This window comes from Triturus cristatus, chromosome 11 (genome assembly GCF_964204655.1).
Source record: "Triturus cristatus chromosome 11, aTriCri1.1, whole genome shotgun sequence".
Lineage (NCBI taxonomy): Eukaryota > Metazoa > Chordata > Amphibia > Caudata > Salamandridae > Triturus > Triturus cristatus.
In genome coordinates, this window is record NC_140594.1 from 657,532,746 (window position 1) to 657,552,659 (window position 19,914).

General features: G+C 44.8%; 1 long non-coding RNA gene across 1 annotated transcript in view; it reads right to left on the reverse strand.

Annotated features, from left to right (window-relative positions):
* Window positions 1-782: 782 nt before the first annotated feature.
* The window catches only part of LOC146785260 (uncharacterized), a 34,216-nt gene continuing 15,084 nt past the window's right edge, over window positions 783-19,914 (reverse strand). The window contains exons 2-3 of the long non-coding RNA XR_014970947.1: window positions 12,316-12,402; window positions 783-888 (exon numbers count right to left, since the gene is read on the reverse strand). This is a non-coding gene — a long non-coding RNA (uncharacterized LOC146785260). The remainder of the gene's footprint in view (window positions 889-12,315; window positions 12,403-19,914) is intronic.

Below are 19,914 nucleotides of genomic sequence, written 5' to 3' on the forward strand. Positions count from 1 at the left end.
TTGATGTGGGGTTATTAAACATGAAGAATTCATTGACAAAGGAAGTAGCTTCTTTTATGAAAGTAGAATCCGATAATAAAACATTATTGAGTTTCCACCTACTAAATTTTTGGGAGGTTAACGAGAGATCCAAAACAGAAAGGACTGGTGCATGATCTGAAATGAAAATTGACCCAATCTCCGAGGATTGAATAGATGGGAGCAGGGATTTACTGACCAGAATATAATCAATCCTAGATCGCGTATGGTGTACATTGGAAAGAAACATAAACTCAAGAGAATCTGGATTACATGTCTTCCAAACATCAAATAGAGGACGAGAGGTAATGGCCGATTGAAAAGCTTTATGGGATTTGTCAGGATGAAACTTGGACTGAGATTGTCTATCAGAAAATGGGTCTAACCATTGGTTAAAATCAGCAGCAATAATAACATTAGGACAATCAAGGGAGGAGAGTAGAACCTTGATGTCATGCCAGAACTTGGGGTCAGGTTTGACTGGGCCATATATATTCAATAAAACCAAATCCTTACCATGTATAACAACCCTGGCCATCACCCATCGTCCATTAGCATCATTTTGAGTAGAAACAATTTGCACAGATAAAGATTTATGAAACAATATAGCTACACCCCCTTTTTTACTAGAAGCAGGGGAATACACAACTTGGCCTACCCATTGTCTTTTTAGCTTAAGTGATTCTGCTTCAGTACAATGTGTTTCTTGAATGAAAGATACCTGAGAATTTAATTTGGATAAATGAGAAAGTACCTTTTGTCTTTTGACGGGGTTGCCCAGACCACGAACATTCCATGTAACAAAATTACACATAATGAGGGATCGGAGGGGAACAATACGGAGGGAGGTGATACACTTCAGGGAGACATCTAAAAGAAAAGAGACACCAAAATTGATCAAAATAGGAATAAAAACCACAATATACAATAGAACAGTGGACAATTCCAAAAGACATACGCAATAAACAGCACATTATCAAATGCATAATAGGACAAACTGACGGGAAAAGTAACAAAGCAAAGAGATAAATAGAGGATAGAAAAAGAAGTGAAAAAAGATAGATCAAGGAAAGATATCCAGATCTAAAGAGAAACAACAATAAAAACAAATGCATGGAGCGTAACAGCACCAACAAGAGATGACGTGACAGAGAAAAAGATACAAATAGAAAACCAAGAAACAGCCGAATTAAAAGGAAGAACAAAAAGACACAAGGACATTAAGTAGAAGGAGAAGAGCTAGCCGCAGCACGTGAGGACAGGTTTTGAAGAAACGACTTCAATTTAAGAGGGTCATCAAAAGACCGAGTGGAGCCATCATGAGTGACTTTACACAGACATGGATGTAGAATACCATATCGAACATTCAACTGTCTCATTTGTGGACGAAGCGCCAGAAATTCCTTCCTTCTCGCGTTGGTAGCATTGGATACGTCTTGTGAAATAAAGATGTTATGACCTGACCAAGTAAGGTGACGCTTCAACTTGGCAGCTGATAGGACTCGCATTAAGTCCGTAAATTCCAAAAACAACATGATAATGCCTCTAGGCTTAGAAGCATTAGGCTGAAGACAACCAAGTCTATGTGCACGTTGAATGTTCAAAGCAGGTTCCGGGGAAATGCTTAAAAGTTCAGTCAGAAATTTCCTCAGGAAAAGGAGCAAATCAGGACCCTCCAAATTTCCTGGTAAGCCATAAAGGCGTAGATTGTTACGCCGATTACGATTTTCAAGGTCCTCTGTGTGCAGTTTAAGACGCTGGATTTCCTGTTCCAAAATTGAAATTTTAGTAGAAATATCCTGCACATCGCTAATACGTTGCTCCATATCAAACACCTTAGCTTCCATAGTAATCCACCTATCCTCAATTAGCTGTAGCTTCTCATTAGTAGTGGCCATAAAAGATTTAAGACCCCTCACCTCATCCAAAATAGTATCCAGAACAGGGTTTTGAGAGGAAAGTATGGGTGAGGGAGGGTCATTCTTGGCTCTCTTAGGCTTGGTACCTGAAGAGACTGCTCTAGCCGCAGTAGAAGCTTCACTAGCCATCATGAAACGGTAAGGTGGTCGAGAAGTGATCTTCAATAAAGACTTGCGCCTGCCCATCTGTCAAAAAGAGACACCTCACTCCTCAAAAAGTCTCCGGGGACCAGAGAACAGAGAAAAAAAAAAAAAATCACAAAAGAACGACACCTTCCGTCATCACTCTAGCAATAGTTGACACATGTGAGCAAAACAGCGTCGTTGTTAAACAGGACAATTCACCAAGAGGCTAGGAAGTGTGACAACAAATATCAAAAAATTAAGGTAAGCACATACTGGATAGGAAGCTAAGAGCCATAGAAAGGAGAGAAGATTGCAGCTGGCGCCATCGCCCAAATAGCTCTCAAAAAATTGATGCTAGAAATAACATGTTGCGACTGGGGCATGAAGTGAGGAGGACAAAAATATATGCCTCGCCTACATCCGGACATGATAGCGTGCTGAATGACAATTCTTACGGCAGCACATTCATAAATGTTGAGGAGGGAAAAAAAAAAAGCGTTGCCGTACGCTAATTACTGAAGCGCCGGATTACCTCAGAGTGTCCAGCAACTTCACAAGCAGCCATCGCAAAATGGCGGCCGTTACAGGTGCTTCACTGAGGGGAAATCACCGCCGCATCTACCAGGTCCGCGGAAGAAGATTCCAGGATCGGAACGGGTTCAATCATCGCCCCGACCCTTCATCATCCGCACGTCATCCTCGAAATGTGGCACAACTCGCTGAAACCGGCTGTATTCCGTGGAGTTTCTCCGCGTACGAGCGGAGCTTAAAACTCAGCCACCATCTTGTCGTGGTGCGAGACCACGCCCCCTGCTAAGGGTGTTTTTAATATACTTAAGCCATGGGATGGCTATCATGTTACTCTGCGCAAGGTAGTGTTTGATTATACTTTGAGTGAAGCCCAATTCTTGTGTCATCCAAATTTTGCACCATAATTGAATAGGGCTCAATCCTACCTTGTCTTTCAAAAAGCCTACCCCAAGTTCGTTATGGATCATAAAGCTTGGGGTTGATTTTGGTGTTCCCAACAGCCTATTCAAAAATGTGTTCTCTGCTCCCTGTAAGGCCTTAGGGGCAATGTATCCCCATACTCCTGCTGCATATTGAACCACGCTAAGGGCTTTACTTTAGTAGAGCATAATCATTTCTGCTAGGGGTTTATGTCCTAAATTCCTGGCAAATCTAAAAATGGATTCAAAAGAAGACTCCATCCCATGCCTTGTCTAATTAAACATGAGACCTAAATAATTAAAATCTTTTGATTTGAAAACTTTGGTCGCCCCGATAAAAAAGTTTTTGACCAGGTTTTCTTTGGGTCACAAGTCATATCATACGATTTCTTAAGATTCAGGTTGAGCTTCAAATCTTGCCACAATTATTAAAACCATTTAAGAGCAATTGCAAACCATTTGCTGTGCATGTGATTAAAACTGCGTCGTCCACATATAATAGTACAGGGAATAAGCGGGAACCTATTTTAGGGACGTCACAAGTGCGTGATATTAAAAACGTCTCTGAGGCATTTATATAGGCTAGGAAGAAAAAAGAAGCCAAAATATGAGCTTGTCTTACTCCACGTTCCACTTGGACAGAGTGCATAAAATCTCCTTGCTGGATATATCCAACCATCATGTGGGTATCTTGATGTAAAGCTTTTATAAAGTAAAGCAGGGTCAACACCTGCCCAATCCAGGATTCCCCATAATATATCTCGGTCTACTAAGTCAAAGCACAGGGGAGGTCCATAAAAGCCATGTGCATGGCCCCTCTTCTGGCCTTGACATATTTACCTAGGATCAGATATAAATTCAGGGCTTGCTCGGTTGTACCCAAGCCCAGGCAAAACCCATATTGGACTTCCATAAAACAAGATTTCTCTTTCGCCCATTCTTCTAGTTTTGCAAAAATTACCCTGACAAAACTGTTAACTGAGGCATCTAGCAATATAATGGGCCTGAAATTTGCGGGTGAGTTTCGATCACCTTTCTTAAAAATAGGGACAGTTATGGATTGCCTCCAAGCCTCTATGAGTCCCTCGTTGACTACTGCTCTAAAAACATTTGTTACCACAGGGGCCTGCAAATCAAGATTGTTTTTTAAAATCTCAGCTGGGATCTCAGCTGGGACCTCATCTGGACCCGGTGCTTTCTCAGTTGCAGAAGTTAATATTGCTTTATGAACTTCACCGACAGAAATCGTCTCGCTAAAATTTCAACGTTCTAGAGGTAAAACAAGTGAATCAGTTGTAACTAAAGAACTGGTGCTCTTATTACTTGGACTAAAAATACCGGTAAAATGCTCAACCGTCTGACAGACTCCAGGACATGCTTTGGTACGGGGTCGGTGCTCCACCGAAGGCGATTGGCAGCTGCCCCACTCACCGAGGACACAGGAGAAGACGCCCGAAACATGATAGTGAGTGGGAACAAAAAATAACAGCTGCACTGGCGTGCTGCAGGCTTCCAGTCGAAACACACCTTGACATGGAGTGAGGGGGCACATTCGGCCTGAGGGGGCACCCATGTTGGGTGGAGGCACGCAGAAGAACCGAGGGTGGAGCAATGGCTGAGAGGTGGCACGACCTGGGGTTGTGGCCTTCCTGACCCTAAGATGGCAGCTGGACTACATGGCTCGCTGGCAGGCAACGGCTAGCAGATGAAAGAGCAGCCTTGCAGCGTAACCAATGCTGGACCTCGGGGGGGCTCTTCCAGGCCTGCGGGGGGACTGTTCCTCGACAGGGAAGAGCGGTGGACACAGAGATACCACTGATGATGCCTGACCGTGACATGGCGGCTCGCTACGAAACCACACAAGTCTCATTCGATACAGTGGAGAAGCCCTTTCGCAACGTGAGGTGAAGAGCTGGAGCATGAGACATGTTAGAAAGGCTGGGGTGCTAATCTGAACTATTGCCTACTCGAGGAGGAGGTGAGCCCAGCACACACGGCAAATCTCTTGGAGCAGCACGGAGGAGTGGTGGGGTCACACCATGAGACGGGGCCATGGCCGCCGTCCCCAGTCATCTGATGAGTGGCCTTGGGCTTACTGAGGACGGCACATGGGGGTTCTGTCCGGAGGACATTTAGGGGCATTCACCACCTTGGTCAGAGCTGATATTGCCTCCACTGCAACCTGCCTATCTCAGCATTCCCTAGGCACCATCCAACCTCACACGGGTACACTCAAGGACCCTCTTTTATGCCACCCAAAAAATAGCAAAAGAACAGAGTATCCAGGTTTTTCACCACCATGGGATCCAGAGGAAGCCGATCAACCACAGGGGAGGAGACCACAATGGGGCTTACCAAAGAGGACCTTCTCGCCTCCTTACGCGATTTCAAGAAAGAGCTAAGGGAGGAACTTAAGGCAGACATGAGAACCTCCCTCAAGGCATTGAAGGCTGACCTAAATGGTAGACTGACCTCGCTACAGCAGGACGTGGACTCTGGGGGGTCTAGAGTGGTTGAACAACATACGGCTCTCCAAACAAAGCTGCAAACAGTCTTGTTAAAAAACAAAAATCTGGAAAACCGATCTAGATGCGATAACATCAGAATCCGGAACCTGGAGGAGGGAGCAGAGGGCCCAGACCTGGAGGCCTTCATGATAGGGCTCTTCTCCTAAATACTTGGCACAATGACCGTGAAGGTCAAATAGAGAGAGTCCACAGAGTGGGGAAACCCCTCCTGGGCGACGAAAGGCGCCCAAGAGATGTCTTGGCTAAATTGCACTCTTTCAAAACTAAAGAGGCCATCCTCCTGGCAGCCAGGAAATTAGGCACTGTGACGTTTCAGGGGTTCCCCTGTGTAGGGACCTTGGCCTGATGACAGCAGTTTAGGCCGCTTACGGACAAACTCCCACAAGAGAACATCAAATATCTCTGAACTTACCATTTTGGCTTGGCCTTTGAATTCCAAAATAAAACTTACTAAATCACTGAGGTGAAAGAGGCCTTTACCCTTTCGAGGATTCCGTGCCCCAAGAGATGCAACGACCCTGATGAGCCTGACGCCCCAGAGATGTCCTCCGCTGGGATCTGAGGGCAGGGCCGTTAGCTCTCCCAGCGCCCCCCCCCCAGACCACAGAGAAGGTGCTGACCATGCAGAGTGTCACCACTTATTTTGGCTCGCCTGCCCTTGGACACATCGACGGGAATACAAACAGGAATGAACACTATGATACGGACGGATGTTACATTCCATGTTGAGGCTTAAAAAGGAATGAATATTTTAGATTTTTTCCACAAGCCCTCATCCGAAGGCACACGTCATATAACACACTTCTGATGCTGCAATGCCCCTTCCAAACAGTTGCTAGGCTAGAGCCATGGTAGCAATCTCGGTCCGAATTGCCTCCAATGATCTACGCATACTACACCTGTTGACTAAACTGGGGACCCGTTGTCCCAAAGGAAATTGTTTTGGGGTTTATGTTTTTTTCTTTTTGCAGGTACTCGGGGGGACACTTAAAAGATTGGGGGGGGCCGATTCACAGAACTAATCTGAGACAAAATCTTAAACTTACTACTTTTGGTATTCACAGAAGGCATTTAGTAGTAGTAAAGTTAGTACTTTGTCTTAAATTAGTATTTTGTCTTAAGTTAATATTTTGTCTTAAGTTAATATTTTTTCTTAAGTTAGGATTTTGTCTTAAATTAGTATTTTGTCTGAAGTTAGGATTTTGTCTTAAGTTTTGGTCTTAAGACAAAATCTTAACTTAAGACAAAATACTAATTTAAGACAACATTCTAATTTAAGACAAAATTCTAATTTAAGACAAAATCCTAACTTGAGACAAAATACTAACTTAAGACAAATCCTAATTTAAGACAAAATCCTAACTTATGACAAAATACTAACTTAAGACAAAATACTAATTTAAGACAAAATACTAACTTTACCACTACTAAATGCCTTCTGTGAATACCTGGGGCCATATGTAGGTAACATACTATTTACCGATTCATAAATACCGAATTTTACCGATTCGGTATTTATGAATCGGTAAATAGTATGTAGGTAAATAATCGGCAATTATTACCGATTCAGTAAGTATCGGTATTTATGAATCAGTATTTACCGAATCGGTAATAATGCATCCCTTCCCATTCATTCCTATGGGCCTGGAGGCCCATAGGAATGAATGGGAAGCCAGTTACTATTACTGATTCGGTAAATACCGAATCGGTAATAGGGGAGGCATTATCATGGGTGGCAGGGTGTCACATTGACACCCTGTTGCACCCCTGATTCGTGCATGTGTGCACATGTGGCGCACATGCATGCCCTAAGGGTATGTATGTCTGCCACATGGCACTTTACAAATAGCACAAAAATGCTTTTTGTAAGGTATTCGTCATTTACCATCAACTTGTAGTTGGTGGTAAATAACGAATCCAGACACCAATAATGCACTCACTTGAGTGCCCCCTACATTGCATTTCTGGATTCGGTATTTACCGAATCGGTATTTTACCGATTTCTTAAAATTCCGATTCGGTAAATACCAAATCCAGAAATCAGCCACCTACATCTCAAGTGCCTCAATACCGGTCGGTAACGGGATATTTACCGATTTTCGGCCGTTACCGACCGGTATTGAGGTACCTACATGAGGCCCCAAAAGTAGTAAATTTAGTATTTTGTCTCAGATTATTTCTGTGAATCGGCCTCATTGTGAGCAACAACGATTGCCTCAAAGTGGAACTACACCCTATGGGGGAGTCACCGGGATGGGTGGGAAGATTGGACGGTGGAGTGCAGAGAGGGAGGACAGGCTAAGAGATGGGAGATTTCAAAATCGAGAAGGGGAGAAATTGTTGCTGTCATGGTGATTAATGCTCTTTTGTGGAATTTTACAAGTTTAAAGGCCCCAGCCAAGCATCAAAAGATATGGAAATACTTGTTCGATCAGCACTATAATATTATAGCACTGCAGGAGACCCACCTCAAAAGATCAGAGGACCACAGACTAAAACACAAGATGTATCCTCTGATATTCAAATCCTCCATTTCTACAAAACATAATAGTGTGGTGCTCCTCTTTCACTCCTCTTTAAACTTTCAACCAGAGGGCTATAAAACAGACAAGGAGGGGAGAGCAGTGCTAGTGAAGGGTCGTATTTGCGGAAAACTATGTATGACTGCAACAGCCTACCAACCAAACACTAACCAGGTGGCTTTCATAACAACTCTATTGGCAGGGATTTGCGGAGGAAGACGTAAGCCTGATAGGGGACTTTAACCTCACATGGCACTCTGGAATTTACAGTACACATTCCCACAGATCGCCCATGGGTGGCTTTATGATAAGCATAAAACAGGCGGTTCGAGACCTGGTACTACTTGATGCCTGGAGGGAGAGTCACCCAGAGGTTAGGGACACCTTTTTCTCCCACATCCTTCATACTTACTCCAGACAAGATTATGTTTTCCTTAGTCAGGCCCTTATCCACAACATCAGAGACGCAATGATACACTCCATTACTATCTCCGGTCATGCACCAGTGGTCGTCTCCATGGAGTGGAACAACCCTCCGCCTAAAAGATCAGAGGACCACAGACTAAAACACAAGATGTATCTCCTGATATACAAATCCTCCGCTTCCACAAGACATAATGATGTGGTGCTCCTCTTTCACTCCCCTTTAAAATTTCCACCAGAGGGCTTAAAAACAGACAAGGAGGGGAGAGTAGTGCTAGTGAAGGGTCGTATTTGTGGGAAACTATGCACGATTGCAACAGCCTACGCATCAAACAGTAACTGAATTGGCACTCTTGGGGGGATTTGCAGAGGGAGACATAAGCCTAATAGGGGACTTTAACCTCACATGGCACTCTGGAATTGACAGTACACATCCCCACAGATCGCCCACGGGTGGCTTTACGAAAAGCATAAAGGAGGCTGTGCAAGACCGAGTACTACTTGATGCCTGGAGGGAAAGTCACCCAGAGGTTTGGGACAACACCTTTTTTCCCCACATCCATCATACTTACTCCAGACTAGATTATGTTTTCCTTAGTCAGGCCCTTATCCACAACATCAGAAAAGCGACAATATACTCCATTACTATCTCTGGTCATCTCCCTGGAGTGGAACAACTCTCCGCCCAAATATACTTGTTAGTTCTTCTCTAACGCATTGGTTGCTAACAGAACACTTCGGGACAATATCAGGATGGCCATTTGGGAATTCGTCCAACTGAATAATCCCCAGGACACTACGCCAGCTAAAAATTGGGACACATTAAGGTGGCCCTAAGGGGACAATGCATGGCATTGATCTCAGCCCTTATTAAACAGAGGACCAAAGAACGTCTGACGTTAGAAGGTAAACTACAAACTCTAGAACACGCCCATAAAATCACCCCCAAACTAACCCTCCAACATAAAGTCACAGACATGAAGGTGAAACTAAAGGTGATTTATATTAATAAAGCAGAACTGAAATTGCTCCACCTTAAGCAAATGTCCTACATGCATGGCAACAAGGTAGGGGCACACTTAGTGAGACAACTACGAATCCAAAGAGAGAAGGACTATATTGGGGATATATGCGCCCCCTCAGGGAAACTAGAAGTTATGGAGCAAGGAAAAGCACGGACCTTTGGGAGATTCTATAAATCATTGTATACAGCTGACCAGACCGATACGCAAGGGCAACAGGACTACCTATGCTCAGTGAAAATTCCACTGGTAACCTCATCCCAAAATGAGCAACTGGGAGAACCAATAAGTGAGGAAGAGGTACGACAGGGAAAAGGGGCCCTGAAGCTTCACAAGTCCACCCAGCCCGGATGGCCTGACGGCACAAGTTTATAAAACCTTTAGCTCAGATCTAATTCCCTACCTGACTGGTCTTTTTAATCATATAGCAGACACCAAACGTGTGACTCCAATAATGAGCGAGATCATAATTTCGGTTATACCGAATCCAGGAAAGGACCCACAAAGATGTGGCTCCAACCCTCCTATAGCATTGCTCAATCTGGATGTGAAGTTATACTCTAAAATCTTGGCCTCGCGTCTGGAGGACCTGATGCCAGTTCTGATCCACCCGGATCAATCAGGCTTCATTAAAGGCCAGCAGGCACATGATAATGTAAGGAGGGTACTCCATTTGGTTAAGAAGGCCACTAAAAAGCATATTATGACAGTACTGCTTGGTTTAGATGCTGAGAAAGTGTTTGATAGGGTGGAATGGCCCTTTCTGTTTCACACCCTGCAGTGATTGGGTTTCTGCAAGGCCTTTATAGCAATGATACAGGCTAACTTTGCTGTGCCATGCGCTAGGGTACTAGTCAATGGGGTGAGCTCAGATTCCTTTCTACTGGGCAGGGGGAAGATACTAGGATGCCCGCTCTCCCCATTTCTCTTTGCGCACAGTATTGAAGCTTTGGCAGCAAAGATAAGGGAGAACTCAATGATCAGTGGCATCTGTTTTTGCTTAGAAGATCATAAGATTTCACTGTTCGCCGATGACATCTTACTAACACTTACAGATCCACAACATTCTCTGACAACACTGCAAGAGGAGTTGCGACTCTTTGACAGGGTAGAGGGCTTACGCATTAACCTAACTAAATCCTTTCTCCTTAACCTGACGTTGACCAACATGGAGATGGGACGCTGGTGGGTGCAACCACCTTTCAGTGTGCAAGGAAAGAGCTCACTTACCTGGGCATTAAGGTAACTCCCAAGAACATAAGTATGTTAGTGGCTAACTACCCTCCACTCCTCCGCCAATTAAAGATTGACCTTAGACGATGGGCCCCCATGTACATGTCATGGCTCGGTAGAATACATTAAAGAAACAGTGGTCTCTTTCAACAATTTTGACTGGAGCAAATCAACACAGAAATATAATAACGACTATGTCATATACTTCTTATAAGAAAAAACATTTTAATTTACATCATGAAAAACATGGAAATAAAATTACAGGAAGTGTGGTAGAGACAAAAAAACTTAGGGAAAAGAGAAACTAAGGCATAAACAAAAGAGTGTGGCCAGGACATAATCAAATAGTTAGGCCAAACAACATAGTAGAAGCAGCATTGCACCAATATAGAGTAATTTATATTCAACAATTTTGTGTCAAGTTGCTAGACTCAGAGCCAGAGATCCGAGAAGTAGAGATTAGGGAGCTCACACCACTAGAGCGCTTTGTCAAGGGGGCTGTTACTATTAAGGGTGCCATTTCCTTTATATATTCCATCCTGCTACACACACTACCCTCCCGACAACCACGTAACCTCAATTTCTGGGAACGCACTCTCTGACATGACATTTCGGATATCCAGTGAAAGGCATCCTGGAAAGACATAGCCCGGCACAATCATTCTCTCGGCCTCCGAGAAGCCCACTACAAGATACTTTATGATTGGTACATATATCCCACCAAATTAATAAAAAATCTTCCCTAACACATCAGATTTTTGTTGAAGGGGTTGTGGACTACTAGGTGACTTTGGTCATATTTGGTGGGACTGCCGACAGTCCTCTCTTTTTGGCTTAAATCTTAGCCCAAATCAAAGACATGTTGGGGTACCCCATTCAAGTTACCCCGACTTCGCACTCCTGGGTTTACGGGATAACTGCATGAAATATCAAACAAAATCCGACCAAGCTATACCATGGCTCTGCCTAGAAGCAGCAAAGACTGCAATTGCTGCAGCTTGGAAAAAGAGGGAAGCACCGGCCCTGACACAATGGCACGCACGCCTATGTCAGGAAGTCATATTGGAAAAAATGAGTGACATTTTTAGAGATGACTTTAAAAACTTTAAATAAGTATGGGGCCCTCTGAGTTACCTCTCTAGGGATCTCCCACTTGTGGCCTGCCCCTCACGGATATCAGGGTTACATCTCTTCCAGTTCTGAACAGCGAAGTCTCACCCACTAGAGAACCAACTGCAAGATTCATATTCACCTCCATGTCACCCGAGTCTACTGCTATGTTTATCTTCATTTGTTGTGTTCTATTTCTTTTTCTTTTCAGTTCAAAAGGGAGGATTGAGGGACATAAGACAAGGGGAGAGCACAGTTTGGGAGGGGTCATTGTAAAATGTTTCATTATTAGCCTTGGTATGTTTAACAAGACTCTGTTAGAGGGGGTACCCTAAAAACAGAAAGAACGTTGTGTATTGATATAGCTATTGGGAGGCTATGTTAGGATTCCTAGGGTGTATGTATTGTTATATTCTGGGTTGAAAAATCAATAAAAACATATTTGACAAAAAAACTTTTCTTACCAAACATTTGCAACTACACAAACTGCAGATCTACCAGTGCCGAAATCGCAAGCACGGGCTACACCAAAGGAAAACAAAAGCTTGGCACTAGAATAAAAAGGAGAAATAAAACATTACGATCACAAATGATGACAAAAAATAACAGTTTACATTATCAAACACTTTGAAGCGTGCCCATCACATCCAAATGCAAGCCACACACACCGCCAGCCTTGCACCACTCCACACAGCCAGCCAATTGCCAGAACACTCAGACCATTAGCCAAACTACATTTCACACGCAAACTTTGCCCTGGTAGTTTAGTGGCTAATGGGCCTACAAATATATCCAATCTGCCCCCGGGGGTAGACTCAGCCAAAACATTCATCCCCTAAAGGGAAGCAACCCTTGGCCGAGGGGCCACTGTCCAAAACATTATGCGCCAAATATAATAAAACCTTGGTGGTCTAATGGCTTCTGCCCCCCCTTGGGGCCAGATGGTCCTAAAAATACATGGCCGATCTACCCTCAATGGGGGCAGAAACAGACAACGTATTCACCACAAAAAGGGGAGCAACCCTTGGCCAAGGGGCCACCACCCCAAACATTATGCACCATATATAGTACAATCCCTGGTGGTCTAATGGCTTCTGCCCCCCCCCCCCCCTTGGGGGCAGATGATCCAAAAAATACAAGCTGATCTGCCCCCAAGGGGCCACAAAATATCCCCCCCCCTAAAAAGGGGAGTGACCAATGCCCAAGGGACCGTTCCCCAAAACATTATGTGTCAGATAAAAAAAATTCCCTGGTGGTCTAGAGGCTTCTGTCCCACTTAGGGGCAGATGGGCCTAAAAATATAAAGCCGATCTGCCCCCAAGGGGGGCAGAACCAGCCAAAATATTTTCTCCCAAAAGGGAGCAACCCTTGCCCAAGGAGTTGCGCCCCGTAATCATAATAAACATAAAATCCCTGGCTTCCAGTGGGTTTCAACCCACCCCCCAGGGGTTAGATCGGCCACAAAAACTGATGATCTAGCCCTAGGGAGGGCGCAACACGGAAAAACATGTTTCCCCCAGGGCAGCGACCATTGCCATGAGGGTCGGATCGGCTGAAAAAAATGGCCAAATCAGCCATTAAATATGCCCCCAGTGAAGCGGCCCTTGCCTAAGGGATCCCTCCCACAAATAACACCCAAAAACATCCCTGGTGACTAGTGGTGTTGATTTCTGCTGCACGATCGCAGCCCCATCTGCTATCGTGGAGCAGAAATTGCAGTGGGGGGGTAGAGTGGTCCATCTTTAGTGGGGGCATTTGGGTGGGTGCCCCATGGGGAGAGCCCCAGCGCTTTCCTTGTGGGTAGGTGTCTGAACATAATGGGTACATCCTCTGCACAGGAGTGCCATGGCCGAGGATGTAACCATTACATCCATGGCACAGAAGGGGTTAAGAAATCCCAATGCTTAAAGACTTAGCGCAACTTCGTGCGGCATGCATTTCAATACATGTTTTAAATGCATGATTACAGATAAATATACGGTTACATTATAGATGTTAAGCACTATTCAAATGGATACATTTTTTCAGTTACATGGAGAGTATTATTTAAATGAATATGCAGACATTTAACCCGTTCGATGCTCATGACAGGGCGGTTCCGTCATAAGCATCGGTTGGGCTGTGCTTATGACGGAACCGCTCCGTCATGAGCACAGCCCCTGGGGGAAGCGCTGGCGCTCCCCCCCTGGGGCATCGATCCTGCCCCCACAGAGGGGGATGGCAGCGGAAGAGTTTCCGCTGCCACCCCCGAACCCCCCCACGCTTCCCCATGACGTCAGCGCGCACAGCGCGCGCTGACGTCATCAGGAAGCGTTGAAATTCATTTCTTCCAGCGCGTCCAAGCAAAAAGGTACGTGTTTGCCTCCGGTGGGGTGGGTGGGGGGGAAATTGGGATGCCTTGAGGCATCGGGGGAGAGGAAAGAGTATTTCCTCTCCCCTGATGTCTCAATGCTGGGCATTCCTGCTTCACGATCGCGCACAGCATCGCGATCGTGGAGCAGGGATGCCCTACTAGACACCAGGGATGTCTTTTTTGTGTTTAGGAAGCAAGCCCTTGGGCAAGGGTCGCTTCCTGCGGCCCCATATGAATGTTAAAACTTTTCTGCCCCCCCTGGGGGCAGATCAGTTGTTTTTGTTGCCGTTTCTTCTCCCGGGGGGGGCAGAAAAGCCCACTAGACACCAGGGATGTCTTTGTTGAATTAAGGAAGCGACCCCTTGGCAAGGGTCGCTTCCTGGGGCCCCATAATTATATTAAGACTTTTCTGCCCCCCCTGGGGGCAGATCGGTCGTTTTTGTAGCCGTTTCTGCTCCCAGGGGGGGCAGAAAAGCCCACTAGACACCAGGGATGATATTTTATGAGTAAAGGAAGCGACCCCTTGGGCAAGGGTCGCTTCCTGGGGGCCCAAATATTTATCAAGACTTTTCTGCCCCCCCTTGGGGTAGATCGGTTGTTTGTGTAGCCGTTTCTGGTCCCAGGGGGGCAGAAAAGCCCACTAGACACCAGGGATGTTATTTTTTTGCGTAAAGGAAGCGACCCCTTGGGCATGGGTCGCTTCCTGGGGTCCCAAATTTTTATTAAGACTTTTCTGCCCCCCCCTGGGGGCAGATTGGTCTTTTGAGTAGTCGTTTCTGCTCCCAGGGGTGCAGAAAAGCCCACTAGACACCAGGGAATTAGTTTAAATAAAAATGGAAGTGACCCCTTGGAAGGCCCAAGTACCCGCGGCAAGCAAGGGCTCAAAACGTTGTGAGGCGAAATCAACATTGCCTATCAAAAAAATGTTTGGGCCCTTGCCTGTCGCGGGTACTTGGGCCTCCCACACAAGTGAGGCACTATTTTTACCGGGAGACCTGGGGGAACGCTGGGTGGTGGTAAATTTGTGTGAGCCCGGTGATGCCACTACTTTCCCAACCCAAAATGTGTGAAAAAAGTGATTTTTTCAGCTAAAATTGGGGTTTGCAGGGGATTCTGGGTAAGGAAACGTTGGGGTATCCATTCAAGCCATACCTCCCTGGAAGCCGCCAGGTGTCTAGTTTTCAGAAATGTATGGGTTTGGTAGGTTTCCCTAGATGGCCGCCGAGCACCGGGCCAAAAACCCAAGTGACCCCCCTTGCAAAACCAGGTGGTTTTGCGACAGGCCATTTTGATGTCGCCTCACTACGTTTAGGGCCCTTGCCTGCCGCGGGTACGTGGGCCTCCCACACAAGTGAGGCACCATTTTTACCGGGAGACCTGGGGGAACGCTGGGTGGTGGTAAATTTGTGTGAGCCCGGTGATGCCACAACTTTCCAACACCATAATGTGTGAAAAAAGTGATTTTTTCAGCTAAAATTGAGGTTTGGAGGGGATTCTGGGTAAGGAAACGTTGGGGTATCCATTCAAGCCATACCTCCCTGGAAGCCGCCGGGTGTCTAGTTTTCAGAAATGTATGGGTTTGGTAGGTTTCCCTAGATGGCCGCCGAGCACCGGGCCAAAAACCCAAGTGACCCCCCTTGCAAAACCAGGTGGTTTTGCGATAGGCCATTTTGATGTAGCCTCACTACGTTTTGGGCCCTTGCCTGCCGCGGGTACTTGGGCCTCCCACACAAGTGAGGCACCATTTTTACCGGGAGACCTGGGGGAATGCTGGGTGGTGTTAATTTTGTGTGAGCCCGGTGATGCCACAACTTTCCAACACCATAATGTGTGAAAAAAGTGATTTTTTCAGCTAAAATTGAGGTTTGCAGGTCATTCTGGGTAAGGAAACGTTGGGGGATCCACGCAAGCCATACCTCCCTGGAAGCCGCCGGGTGTCTAGTTTTCAGAAATGTATGGGCTTGGTAGGTTTCCCTATGTGCCGGCAGAACTAAGGTTCAAGAACTACAGCTAGTCACTTTGCCAAAAAAGGGTCATTTTTCACTGCAAAATTGAGATGTGACCACGTTGCGTTTTGCGCCGTTTCCTGTCGCGGGCACTAGGCCGACCCGCACAAGTGAGGTACCATTTTTCTCGTAGGACTTTGGAGAACGCTGGGTGGGTGGAAATTTGTGGATCCACGCAGATTCCAGAACTTTCCATCACAGAAATGTGTGGAAAATGTGTTTTTTTTTGTCAATTTTTTCCGTTTGCAAGGGATTTTGGGTAACAGACCATGGTGGGAGGCACTCAAGTCACCCCATCCTGGATTCACCTGGGTGTCTAGTTTTCAAAAATATATAGATTTGCTAGGTTTCCCTAGGTGCCGGCAGGGCTAGGGTTAAAAAACTACAGCTAGGCACTTTGCCAAAAAAGGGTCATTTTTCACTGCAAAATTGAGGTGTGATCATGTTGCGTTTTGCGCCGTTTCCTGTTGCGGGCACTAGGCCGACCCGCACAAGTGAGGTACCATTTTTCTCGTAGGACTTTGGGGAACGCGGGGTGGGTGGAAATTTGTGGATCCACGCAGATTCCAGAACTTTCCATCACAGAAATGTGTGGAAAATGTGTTTTTTTTGTCAATTTTTTACGTTTGCAAGGGATTATGGGTAACAGACCATGGTGGGAGGCACTCAAGTCACCCCATCCTGGATTCCCCTGGGTGTCTAGTTTTCAAAAATATATAGGTTTGCTAGGTTTCCCTAGGTGCCGGCAGGGCTAAGGTTAAAAAACTACAGCTAGGCACTTTGCCAAAAAAGGGTCATTTTTCACTGCAAAATTGAGGTGTGATCACGTTGCGTTTTGCGCCGTTTCCTGTTGCGGGCACTAGGCCGACCCGCACAGGTGAGGTACCATTTTTCTCGTAGGACTTTGGGGAACGCGGGGTGGGTGGAAATTTGTGGATCCACGCAGATTCAAGAACTTTCCATCACAGAAATGTGTGGAAAATGTGTTTTTTTGTCAATTTTTTACGTTTGCAAGGGATTCTGGGTAACAGATCATGGTGGGAGGCAGTCAAGTCACCCCATCCTGGATTCCCCTGGGTGTCTAGTTTTCAAACATGTATAGGTTTGCTAGGTTTCCCTAGGTGCCGGCAGAGCTAGGGTTCAAAAACTGCAGCTAGACTCTTCGCAAAAAATGTGTAAATTTTCATTGTGAAAATGTGGTGTGTTCACCTTAGGTTTTGAGCCACTTCCTGTCGTGGGCACTATGCCTACCCACACAAGTGAGGTACCATTTTTATCGGGAGACTTAGGGTAGTTCAGATTTGTAAAGCAACTGTTATTACCTATTGATTTTTGATGCATTTCTCCCTTCCAAATGAAAGACATTGTGTAAAAAAAAAGTCATTTTGAAAAATGACCAATAATTCTTATGCTAGTATGAGTATTCCCAATTTCGAAAATGTGCAAATATGCACCGTTTCTTAACTCTGTAATTTGTTCCCATTTCAGAAATACATAGGTGTCTTTCATACCAATTTTTCCATGTATACATTTTCCCACAATAATTGCTATATACCCGGAACAAAAAAAAACCATTACAAAATGCTGCTCAGTTTTTTACTCTGGGTTCGTTGGGCTCTTGGTGAACCTACAAGTTCTATATATCCCCACAGCCAGGAAGGTCCAGCGGATGTAACGGTACATTGCTTTCAAAGAGATGTCATAATTAGAAGAAGTTAAAGGTGAAAACGTTGACACAAAAGGCTGCTTTTTTCAACTAATTTTTAATTTTTCCTATATTTAACTGTTAGTTTCTATAAAGAAACCTTGGTGGATCTACACAAATGACCCCTTGCTGAATTCATAATTTTGTCTACTTTTCAAAAATGTATAGCTTTCCAGGATCCATTATTGCTTTTGTACCCATTTCTACCATTAACTGGAAGGAGGTTGAAAGCACAAAAAATAGCAAAAATAGGGTATGTCCCAGAAAAATGTCAAAACTGTGTAAAAAATGTTGGATTTCTGACAAAAATCTGTCATTCCCTAAAAGCTGGAGAAATGGTGATTTCAGCCCCACAAACCCTTTCTTGATACCATTTGCAGAGAAAAACCCAGACGCTTTCATTTGCAGCCAGTTTTTCTAATTTTTCACACAAAAAACAAAATTTTGGTGAATTTTGACTAATTTCTGGGAACCCTCTAGGAGAATCCACAAACCCTGGGTACCTTTAGAATCCCCATGATGTTGGAAGAAAAGGACGCAAATTTGGCGTGGATACCTAATGTGGTCAAAAAGTTATAGGGGCCTTAGCGCGCACTACCCCAAATAGCCCAAAAAAGGCTTAGCACAGGAGGGGGAAAGGCCTAGCAGCGAAGGGGTTAAGAATTGACAATATTATTCAAGCCACACAAATACAGATATATGTGAGAACCTCAATTTGTTGGTATTATAAGGGAAAACGTTAATATGCACACTTATATAGATGTCGAGATTACACATTCAGTGCATTTTCTGTATCTGTTAAAGTGCACTACATTAAGTTAATAATGCTACATCCCATTTGTACATGAGGCCATGTGTATACATATATGTGGCCTAGTTTAACATGAAAGGGGGGAGTCAAAATTACACTGCCTCATATGCCACATTGTTCATGGGGAAGAAGATGGATGACAGAGGCATTTACCCCCTCACTGATGAATTCACCCCGCACTTGGTGATTAGTCCCCCCCCCCCCCGCCCCCATTCTGGTCCATAGTAAAGAAGCATCTGATTTTCACCAGCGGCTTTGATTTTTTCCTTTTTCGCTGCTTTAATTTCTTTTCTTTTTTTCTTAGATTTTATTGTTTTTCTCCCAATGCCTATAAACATTGGGAAAAAAATAATTACTTAGGCACTCATTTCAAGTTTGTCAGAACAGTATAGGGTATATACCACATGAGGAACTTACCGTTACTCCAGGGTTTGCAACAGGAAAATGAGGCATAATATCCAGAATCTGTTTTCAACACACTGAATTCCACTTGTTTTGACTTTTTTCTCTGGGTGTTTTCTCCCCATACATTGCAGGTGGTTTGATCTGCTAGAATTTATCAGAGGAAAACTGTGAGGGTGCAATAATTATCACACAACCTAAAATTCCGTTCACTGTGTAAACACGTGTTTGAGCAGGGATCGAAATGTAGCTCTGAACTGAGGGCAATGTGCATAGCACTTGGTCTGGAAGTGGCCAAAAGAAACATAGCTAGATCATGGTGAGGGGAAGAGGTGCCAAGGCTGGAGAACTGGAGCAGAGACATGAACTGTTGTATGCTAGCGGAAAAAACAATCTACGAAAGCAGGGGCTGCCCCAGAAAATGGAGGAAAATACGGGCGGTGTGGAGAACACCCATCGGGTACTAGGGGCTGTTAAAAGACATCATGCTTTACTTCATTTAACAACAGGTTGCTGGGACCTGTGTAATGCTGTGCTATTTTTATTCTTGTATGTCTCTTGAGTTCCTAAAAATAGCAATAAAAACTTTTTTTTTTTTAATGAGAGCCTTAGTGTCAGTGTACCAGATCACTGGTATCCTATTTTCTCTACATGCCCACAGGACATTCACAGACTTGTGCACATGACCTTCACATTTTGTCTTTTTATCGCCAAAATGGCTGAATGGATTTTCACCAAACCGAGAAAAAGCACATAATAATCTAAAGGGCACTGCGACTTATACAG